Below are 11,325 nucleotides of genomic sequence, written 5' to 3' on the forward strand. Positions count from 1 at the left end.
TACGGGAAAGGAAGAGTGGTCAGCACGTTTACTGCTCTAGTAGCTGAAGAACAACACCAACAACCACAACAACAACAACAATCTCAACAGTCAGAGAGAATGGTACAGTCTTCCAAGGCTGAAGAAAATGTGATAGTAGAAGAATTTGATCCGCCTACTACAAATCAATCAGGGGATTATTTTTACTCCTTGGAAGAACTGGAGCAATTGGAAGATGAGTCAATGGCCCTGATTGTCAAGAGATTCTCCAATGTCAGATTTAAGAGGAATCCCAAGTTCAAGTACAAGTCCGACTATAATAGATTCCAGAAGGGTGGATCTTCATCCTCTAACAGCAGCAGTGGTGGATACAAAATAGGGATGGTTGATTGAAGCACCATTCGATGCTTTAACTGTAATGAGTTGGGACACTTTGCCACAGAATGCAGAAAGCCAAAGCAAGTTAGGAAGAACTCTTATGATTCTAATCAGAAGAGTAAATCTGAAAGGGCTTACCTGGCATAGGGAAGAAGCTGGGATGATACTGACAGTGAAGATGAAGAAGTTGGGAATCTTGCTCTTATGGCTAGTGATGCAAACACCTCATCGTCAAGAAAAGAGGTAAAATTTACTGATGCTGAATTAGTTTATTATCTAGGAGGCTCCTTAGATTGTGCTCGTCGTGATAATGAAATGTTAACTCAACAAATCAAAGACCTTGAGAAAGAGGTCAATGAATTAAGACTTGTGCATATTAATCAAGACAAATTAACATAACAAGTATCTTTTCTAGAGAATAGAGTTGACTGTTATAGACAACTCGAAACTATTCTCAAAGACAAGAACACCGGTCTTGAGACTAAGGTTAAAGCTTACTTTAATTCTTGCTCTAAGGCTAAAGAGTTCTACAATAAGCAATCTATTAATCAAACATCTGGAGTAGGTTATGATTACAATGTTGCTATTGGAGAATTAGGCATAAACTCCCCTCCTCATGTTTATGCTAAAGGTAGGGAAGTACCACATGTGCTTAAGAGTGTTGATAAACCCCTCTATAAAGAATCAATTGCTGAACCATTTGATGAGACCTCCTTTATTATTCAAGAAGAAATATGTGCTGAAGATCTTGCTAATGAGAAGGTTGTTTCCAAGTCAAGTGTGTCGAAAGTTCCAGTCAAAGTTGTGAAAGCAACTAAGACTAACTCAGACGCACCTGAGTTGGATAACAAAAATGCCATGCCTACCATGCATAATTTGCCTATTGCCAATTCCTCTCATAAAGTATGTGGTGTTCCTAATTGCATGTGTTATGTTTTTAATTTGATGGTTGCTTATTTTAATGGTAAGCACGTTTCTAGTGATAAGACTACTCCTCGTCAGCATGTGAATAACAAGAAGCATAATAGGTGTTAGGGCGAAAACACGAGCTAATAATACACGCAAGTATACGCGTTCACAAGTAATATAGAATACTTTCTAGTTCGTTCCCACAGAGACTCAGACTAATTATTGTTCAATTAAACTCACTCACCAATGTATGATTACTTCTCATTGTTAAGACAATAACACTTAGAATTGATTAACTAATTATTAGCTACAATTAACTATTACAATTAAACACTTAATTAACACTTCGAATTAACAATATTAAAACACTCATGAGATCACAACTTCATTACTACTTCCTTCAATAGTCATTGTTATTACCCTTAGCATGCAACAGTGATGATATTAATCGAATAACACAAAACTGATAAAAGCCAACTTTCATTGTACTAATACCATTCTACGAAACATCCACAATTAAGATAGAAGTTGAATAGGCATCAATTATGTTGAGTCCCTATATGTCTACAGAAATTGACAACATAACGATTTAAGAACAAGTTATTCCTTTTGATTACACAGGGTGAATAAAACGGTTAGAGTTACCCGGTAATCATGCATACTCGTACATGAACCTATGCTAGCATGGCAAGTTCTAAATCTCAAGATCCACCGTCGCTTCACAAGAGATTAACACCCTATCTTATATGTTCGCGACGCACATAAGACGAATAAGCACAACCAATACTAGATATCATACAATCATCACATACTAAGGTATTAAACAACTAACTAAAGAATTCCATAGTAAATCCGTTACGACTCCATGATCATGATTAGCCCATGATAGCACTCATCGTCATCATGGGTTCATATGAAAGCATTATAAAGAAACACAAGATAATAATAACTAAACTAATTATATTAAACCAGATTACGTCACAAGAGTAAATAGGTTCAAAGTAAAGAAAACTAGCATCTAACGTTACAACGAAATAAGGAATCACAGAAAATATGCTTCCTCTTCGTTGCGGTGTGCTAAAACGGTCTTCTTCCTTATCTCCTTCGCTCTTCGATTAATACTACGATCCAACCTTAGTGAAACGTCTCTGAAATCTACTTATATAGGAGTCCCATAAAACCCAGATTACTCAGAAGTTGGAAGCCAAACAGAAATAGAAGTCTAAAATAATTATTCTGAAATTACGACCCTGCGCGGCCGCTCAGCATAGCTGAGCGGGCGCTCAGCTTCCTGCACGGCCGCTCAGCATAGCTGAGTGGGCGCTCAGACCCCTTCTGGAAAAATGGTCTGTTTTGCTCTGTTTCTTCGCTGTAATCTGCTTCTACCTTCCCACTTGCAATGCTGAACATATGCCAAGTCTTATTATTGATGAATTCTTCCCACGAAATACAACTAATACCCTGAAATGGACGAACACTAGAAAAATGCATCAAATACACAAAATACTTGATTTCAAGACACCAATTTAAGCTATTATAAGATGTTCTAAGTAGTATAAAATGCCACTTATCACACCCCCAAACTTAAATCGATGTTTGTCCTCAAGCGTCACAGACTCAAAAATAAAATAAAAACATGCATGAATGCAATCTATATGAAATGCATCGATCCCCCTTACTACGACCAAACTAACCAACTCACAACATCTCAACAAATGCAGTTAGGCAAATAAAGATCAATCGAATCATATAACCTAACATACAGCCAGAAACATGGTGTGTGCAGATGCTTAACAGATATGCTTCGGAACTAGATTAATTATCATGACTCAACTATCATCAAGGCAATCACATAATTATACAAAGAATAAAAATTCTAGGCACAAAGTGACTTATAACACTTCAAGACTCCTGGAGCTTATTACGGAATCATGGTTTTATTTATAACAACAAATGCTTATTTAACTGTGCAATGAGTGAGGTCCACAAAAGACTTATACAATGGCATCCATGTAGCGAGCGTTAGGTTAGCGGATCCCAGACTATAAAAGCCTTAGGTCACTAGGCACAAAGTCCCCTAAGAACTTAATAACTCGAATACCAAAGAGCCCACTCGTGATCAATTATGCATTAATTCTTTATTTTTCTACTTTTTTTCTCTTTTTTTTTCAAAATTTCTGAGCAAGTGTGTTTCGCTCCATCTTGCTCAACCCTAGAATACTCGCATAAACATACGAGCTGGCTATTAGCCATTTGACGCCTAGCCACAATTAGCAACGAATTCCATTTTTCACTCCATTTTTTCTTTTCATGCCTTTTATCACTAAGAACCTATTATAAAATTCTAAGCATAATAAATAGATTAACCCGAAGACTATCAAACCATAACAACAATCTAGTCCTTAAGCATTCTCCAAGACTTAGTGAAATTACAAGTGTTTCTAGCATGCATATCAACCTACACGACTCAACATCACTTTAACGCTATCACTACACTCGCATCAATATCACAAATCAATTGGTAAATCAGCGCAAAAGGGATCATGGCAAATGCATGAGCTACATGACATGATAAATAAAGCTATAAATAATAAAAAACTATATGGCATAAATTATGCAATTATATGAACTAGACTATCATGACTATGCAGCTATATGACACACACACAAAATATTCCTTAACTACCACCCCCAAACTTAAAATCTTCACTGTCCCCAGTGAAGGTAGTAGAAAGGAACACAGGGTATACCTACTCGGAGAGATCATCATCGTCATCACCCTCAGAGGGTGGTGTATCAGGAGGCGGATATGCAGAGTCCTCACCAAAAACTGGCCACTGGATGTCAGCTCCAAGGCCTCGAAAAGCAGTCCTTAGTGCAAGGGTGAGCTCCTGAGCAAACCTGCTCTGCGGCTCGTACATAGCATCCATCCTCCGTGACAGCCTCCTATACTGAGCATCAGCCATCCCAGCACCCTCCTGAGCTCTAGAAGAACCAGCCTCATCACGCCTTGGCCTCGCCATGGTAGCACCTCGTGCTGGACGCCCTCCTAGAAGACGATAACCCAACCCATGCTCCTCGGGCTCACCACCGGTCCACTCCTGCATCGCATGCAGAGTCCCAGAATCAATAGGAGTGGCCGACAACTACAACTGCTCATGAGACGGCCACTGAACTCCCACCGCTCGACAAAGCTTGGTAACCGTAGATGCATAAGGGATGTTCATGTGCTTAGCTCCCCTCAAAAACTTCAGAATTCCTTGGTAGATGAACTCACCAAGGTCCACATAGTACTCCTCATTCAAAATTCCCCACAACAACTGCGCTCTCTCTATTGTGATCTCATGTGCATGCAAAGTAGGCAAAATATTAGCAGAAACAAAAGCATTCCATGCACGGGCATACCTATTCATGGCGATCGCCGGAAAGTGACGATACTCATTAGTTCTAGTCTTGAATGTCCAAACTGTGCCCGACCTACAGAGAGTAGCATAGATCAAATCCAAGTGAAAATCCTCAGCAATCTTCTCGTTCCAGTTCTCCTCCGTGGGTTTCCTCTGTCTCTGCCCAATCACATGGTGAATCGCCGCAGGGTGATAATCAACCGTTATCCCCCTGACCATAGAATACCCATTCTTCTCGGCCTTCGCGTTCACATAGAACTCGCGAACCACGCTCATCGGCACTGCTTCAGGCGACTCACAAAAAGCTATCCACCCCTTCTCAGTAATCATAGGTAACAACTCACCATCCCTCCCCGATGGCAAAAATCCCTTCTCCTTCAAAATTGGCTTCCCCGAAAGCCTAGTGTACTCCTCCTCAGCAGCCCTATCATTCAAATGAGGCCTCACAGCAGTACCCCTCGAGGAATTATCAGTAGGGACAGTGCTGCTGCTATCGATAGTCCTTGCTCTCTTGGGTGCCATCGAATCTGAATAAAAGTGCTTGAGATTTGTGTTTTTGTGTTTGGGAGAGAGTTGAAGGGTTGAAAGTGTATGGGAGATATATGGGATAGGTTGCTGAGCGGGCGCTCAGGAGGCTTCTGGAAAAAAAAAATTCCAGGCTCCATTTTTCTGATTTTTTTTTATGGTTTTGGATAGGTTATTAACTTCTAAGGGTTCCTGTAACAACAAATCATGGGTTGCTTCCCACGAAGCGCTTCTTTTTCGTCATTAGCTTGACGGTGCGTACCTTACTCAAGTTGACAATAGAACGGTACTAACCACTTCCCGGTTTGCCGTGTCCCCATAGTAGTGCTTCAAACGCTGACCATTAACCTTGAATGCTTGGTCCAGATCATTCTCAAAAATCTCCACCGCTCCATGTGGAAACACAGTTTTGACAATAAAAGATCCAAACCACCTTGATTTCAACTTCCCATGAAAAAGTCGGAGACGAGAGTTGAATAAGAGAACTTGTTGCCCCAGCACAAATAACTTAGGATATAGCTTCCTATCATGCCACCTTTTCACGTTTTCCTTGTACATCTCGTACGCTTGGAGTCGAAATTCATCAAGTTCATTAAGTTGAAGTATTCGCTTCTTTCCAGCTGCATCTAGATCTAGGTTCAACTTCTTCAACGCCCAATAGGCCTTATGCTCAAGCTCCGCAGGTAAATGACATCCCTTACCATACACAAGTTGAAACGGGGACAGCCCAAGTGGAGTTTTGTATACTGTTCTGTAAGCCCAAACAGCTTCATCGAGCTTTAAAGACCAATCCTTCCTTGACGGACAAACAACCTTCTCTAAGATGTGTTTGATCTCTCTGTTAGACACTTCTGCTTGACCATTTGTTTGCGGATGATAGGAAGTAGCAACTCGATGATTCACATTGTAGCGCTGTATCATATAAGTGAACTTACGGTTGTAGAAATGCGACCCTTTATCACTTATGATTACTCGTGGCATTCCAAACCTTGTGAAAATCTGCTTATGAAGAAAATACAGCACTGCCTTTGCATCATTTGTTGGTAGAGCTTTGACTTCTACCCATTTTGAGACATAGTCGACTGTCAGCAAGATGTACTGATTGTTGCAGGACGAGACAAAAGGACCCATGAAATCGATTCCCCAAACATCAAAGACCTCCACTTCAAGCATCACATTTAATCCTTTCTCGTAAGATTTCCCACTCTTTGGCAACGATCACACCTTAAAACAAACTGATGAGCATCCTTAAACAAAGTAGGCCAGAAAAAACCTGCTTGCAGAACACGAGCTGCCGTCTTCTCACCACCATAGTGTCCACCATAAACTGTGGAGTGGCAGTCTCGTAATATCCCCTCCGTCTCACAGAATGGGATACATCTCCTGATGATCTGGTCAGCTCTCTGTCTAAACAAATACGGTTCATCCCATATATACACTTCACCTCATGCAGAAACTTCTTCTTCTGAGCTGTGGTCAAATTAGGAGGTATTATATTGCTCACAAGATAATTCACAATATCTGCGAACCATGGCTCTTCCTCCTGCATTGCGAACAACTGCTCATCCGGAAAAGATTCGTTGATCAATGTCTTATCATGTGAAGTAGACTCGGGATTCTCCAATCTAGAGAGATGGTCAGCTACTTGATTCTCAGTACCCTTTCGATCCTTGATCTCTAACTCAAATTCATGTAGCAAGAGCACCCAACGAATAAGTCTCGGCTTCGAATCCTTCTTGGAAACCAAATAGCGAATGGCCGCATGATCAGTGAATACTGTCACTTTTGTCCCAAGCAGATAAGATCGAAATTTTTTGAAACCGAAGACTATAGCCAAGAGCTCCTTCTCAGTAGTGGTGTAGTTCATTTGGGCCCCATTTAAGGTCTTGCTAGCATAGTAGACCACATGGAAGAGATTATTCTTGCGCTACCCAAGAACTGCGCACACCGCATAATCACTCGCATCACACATCATCTCAAAAGGCTCTGTCCAATCCGGTGCTGTAATAACTGGTGCAGTGATCAAACTCTTCTTAAGAGTCTCGAATGCCGTTAAACATTCATCATCAAATTTGAAAGGCACATCCTTCTCAAGCAAGTTGCACAATGACTTAGATATCTTCGAAAAGTCCTTAATGAAACGCCGATAAAAACCCACATGACCAAGGAAACTACGGATTCCTTTCACAGAAATAGGTGGTGGAAGATTTTCAATGACTCCCACCTTGGCTTTATCCACCTCAAAACCCTTGCTAGAGACCTTATGCCCAAGAATAATGCCTTCACGCACCATAAAATGACATTTTTCCCAATTGAGCACCAAATTAGTTTCCACACACCTTTTGAGAACGGCACGAAGGTTATTCAAACATTCATCATACTAATGTCCAAAGACGGAGAAGTCGTCCATGAATTCCTCGACATTATTTCCAATCATGTCGGAGAATATAGCCATCATACATCTCTGAAAAGTGTCCGGTGCGCCACATAACCCAAACGAAACTCTGTGAAAAGCAAACGTGCCAAATGGACAAGTGCGTCTCTGATTTGCCTATCAGGTTTAGTTTAGGTAGTCTTTTCTTGATCCTCTGGTGCAATACAATTCTGATTATACCCCGAGTAGCCATCCAGAAGACAATAGTACTCATGACCAGCCAACCTGTCAAGCATCTGATCAATAAACGAAAGAGGGAAGTGATCCTTTCTCGTGGCCTTATTCAACTTTCGGTAATCCATGCATACTCTCCATCATGTGACTGTTCGAGTGGGGATGAGCTCATTCTTCTCATTTGCTACCACAGTGATACCTCCTTTCTTAGGTACACATTGTATGGGGCTCACCCAAGAACTGTCAGAAATAGGATAAATGATTCCAGCATCCAGCCACTTCAGAATTTCTTTCTTCACCACTTCTTTCATGATAGGATTAAGTCTGCGCTGTTGTTCAATAGTCAGCTTACTACCCTCCTCTAGCAGAATCTTATGCATGCAATAGGAAGGGTTGATCCCCTTGATGTCTGCTATAGTCCATCCGATAGCCGATTTGAATTCTCTCAAAATCCTTAAGAGCTTATCCTCCTCACTACCTGAAAGGTCAGATGCAATAATAACAGGTAAAGTAGATGCATCACCTAAAAAAGCATACCTCAAGTGTTCAGGCAATGGCTTAAGCTCCAAGGTAGGTGCTTCCTCAAATGATGGTTTGAGCTTTCCTTCAGCATTTTTGAGGTCAGAAGTACCAAGAGATTCAAACGGCATGTCTAGCTTTCGCCTCCAGGGAGAAGCATTAAGATATTGTAATTGCTCATTGCCATCCTCATCATCACTGTCAAAATCCCCCACTAAGGCCTTCTCTAATATATCAGACAGTAGCATATGATCGAGTTCTGAAGTAACCGCAGAATCAATCAAATCCACTTTTAAGCACTCCTCATCTTTTGTAGGGAATTTTATTGCTTTGAATACATTGAATGTAACATCCTGATCTTGCACCCGCATAGTAAGTTCACCTTTCTGCACATCTATCAAGGTACGGCCAGTAGCCAAGAAAAGTCTTCCCAAGATTATGGGAATCTTCTTATCTTCCTCGAAATCCAGAATAATAAAGTCTGCACGAAAGAAGAGCTTATCCACCTTGACTAGCACATCCTCCACTATGCTTCTTGGGTAAGTAATAGAACGATCAGCCAATTATAGAGACATGTAGATGGGATTTGGATCAGGCAAATCCAAATTTTTAAAGATCGACAACGGCATCAGATTGATGTTTGCTCCCAAATCACAAAGGCACTTATCAAAAGACAACTTGCCAATGGTGCACGGAATGGTGAAGCTACCTGGATCTTTCAGCTTTGGAGGTAACTTTTGCTGCAGCACAGCACTGCATTCTTCCGTTAGAGCAACGGTCTCAAGGTCATCCAGTTTCACCTTCCTTGAAAGAATACTCTTCATAAACCTCGCATAACTAGGCATTTGCTCCAGAGCCTCAGCGAAAGGTATATTGATGTGAAGTTTCTTGAACACCTCCAGAAACTTACCGAACTGCTTATCCAGCTTTTGTTATTGCAATCTCTTAGGGAAAGGTGGTGGAGGATAGAGCTGTTTCTCCCCTGTATTACCCTCAGGCAGAGTGTATTCAACAGTAGTCTTCCTTGGTTCCGCCGCTTTCTCCTTTTGCTTAGCTTCTTCATCTCCAACTTCAGCTTCTCCTTCTTTTACTTTTCAGCATCAGCAACTTTTCCAGACCTTAAGGTAATAGCCTTGACTTGCTCTTTAGCTTCCTTCCTGCCTGGCACTTCAGTGTCACTGGGAAGTGTGCCAGGTTGACGAATGAGAACTGCAATGGCTATTTGACCGATCTGATTTTCCAAGGTCTTGATAGAAACCGCCTGACTCTTGCACAACAGCTTAAGTTCCTCAAAATCAGCACTAGTGGGTGCAGCTGCACCTCCCAGTTGAGGATATGATTGCCTTTGAGCATAATGTTGTGGTTGCTGAAATCCAGGTGGATTGAACTACTTACTTACGCCTTGTTGATATGGTTGCTGAATAGCATTCTGATTATTACTCCAGCTAAAATTTGGATGATTTCTGTTGTTAGGATGATAAGTGGCTGGCACAGGATGCTGTTGTCGCTGATAATTGTTCACATACTGAACAGATTCATTAACAAGAGAACACTGATCCGTAGCATGAGAACCTGCACAAAGCTCACAGACCATAGATATCTGATTGACTCCATAGGTGGCTAGAGAATTGACCTTCATAGACAGCGCTTGGAGCTGCGCTACAATAGCAGTGGCTGCATCGACTTCCAGAATACCTGCTACCTTCCCAGGTATCATCCTTTGAGTTGGGTTTTGATGCTCATTTGCAGCCATAGTCTCAATAAGATTATAAGCCTCAGTATAGCTTTTGGCCCATAATGCGCCTCCAGCTGCTGCATCGAGCATGGGCCGAGATTGGGCCCCCAAACCATTATAGAAACCAGTGATCACCATCCAATTGGGCATTCTATGATGTGGACACTTTCTCAACATCTCCTTGTAGCGCTCCCAAGCTTCGCACATAGATTCTGTAGGTTGCTGCGCAAATTGAGTAAGAGCACTCCTCATAGCAGCAGTCTTTGCCATTGGATAAAACTTCACCAGAAACTTTTGCGCTAGATCTTGCCAAGTAGTGATGGACCCAGCTGGTTCGGAATATAACCAGTCCTTAGCTTTATCCCTCAGAGAGAATGGGAAAAGCCTTAGCTTGATAGCCTCATCAGTCACACCATTATATTTGAAAGTACTACAGATCTCGACAAAATTCCTTATGTGCATGTTGGGGTCTTCAGTCGCAGCACCTCCGAAAAAAACAGAATTCTGCACCATCTGAATAGTGCCTGGCTTGATTTCAAAGTTATTGGTCTCAATAGCCGGGTGCATGATGCTAGACTGAATGTCATCAATTTTAGGCCGAGAAAAGTCCATAAGAGCTGGATCTGCCGAAACAATACGATCACCCATGATTATTGGCTCTTTCTGCTCACTTCTTGAATCCGAATCTTCAAAATATATCTTCTCCGGAATATCAAGAACTTCGTCTGTCTCCTCAGCTGTATCTAAAGTCCTCTTACGAGTACGAGAACGAGTTTCCGTAAACGCTCGCTAAAGTATCTGAAACACAACCGGAAACAATTAGTAACAAGTCCTAATCACTGAGTCCTAATGACCAATGATGGTAAGTACATAAACTAAACAAATACTTTGAGTCCCCGGCAGCGGCGCCAAAAACTTGTTAGGGCGAAATCACGCGCTAATAATACACGCAAGTATACGCATTCGCAAGTAATATAGAATACTTTCTAGTTCGTTCCCACAGAGACTCAGACTAATTATTGTTCAATTAAACTCACTCACCAATGTATGATTACTTCTCATTGTTAAGACAATAACACTTAGAATTGATTAACTAATTATTAGCTACAATTAACTATTACAATTAAACACTTAATTAACACTTCGAATTAACAATATTAAAACACTCATGAGATCACAACTTCATTACTACTTCCTTCAATAGTCATTGTTATTACCCTTAGCATGCAACAGTGATGATATTAATCGAATAACACAAAACTGATAAA

The 11,325-nt window shown here is 41.1% G+C and overlaps 1 non-coding gene across 1 annotated transcript; it reads left to right on the forward strand.

Annotated features, from left to right (window-relative positions):
• Positions 1-10,205: 10,205 nt before the first annotated feature.
• LOC141662413 (small nucleolar RNA R71) lies at positions 10,206-10,312 on the forward strand. The gene has a single exon (XR_012550531.1). It is a non-coding gene; the product is annotated as a small nucleolar RNA R71 (small nucleolar RNA).
• Positions 10,313-11,325: the final 1,013 nt, after the last annotated feature.

The sequence above is a fragment of the Apium graveolens genome, chromosome 5 (assembly GCF_009905375.1).
Source record: "Apium graveolens cultivar Ventura chromosome 5, ASM990537v1, whole genome shotgun sequence".
Lineage (NCBI taxonomy): Eukaryota > Viridiplantae > Streptophyta > Magnoliopsida > Apiales > Apiaceae > Apium > Apium graveolens.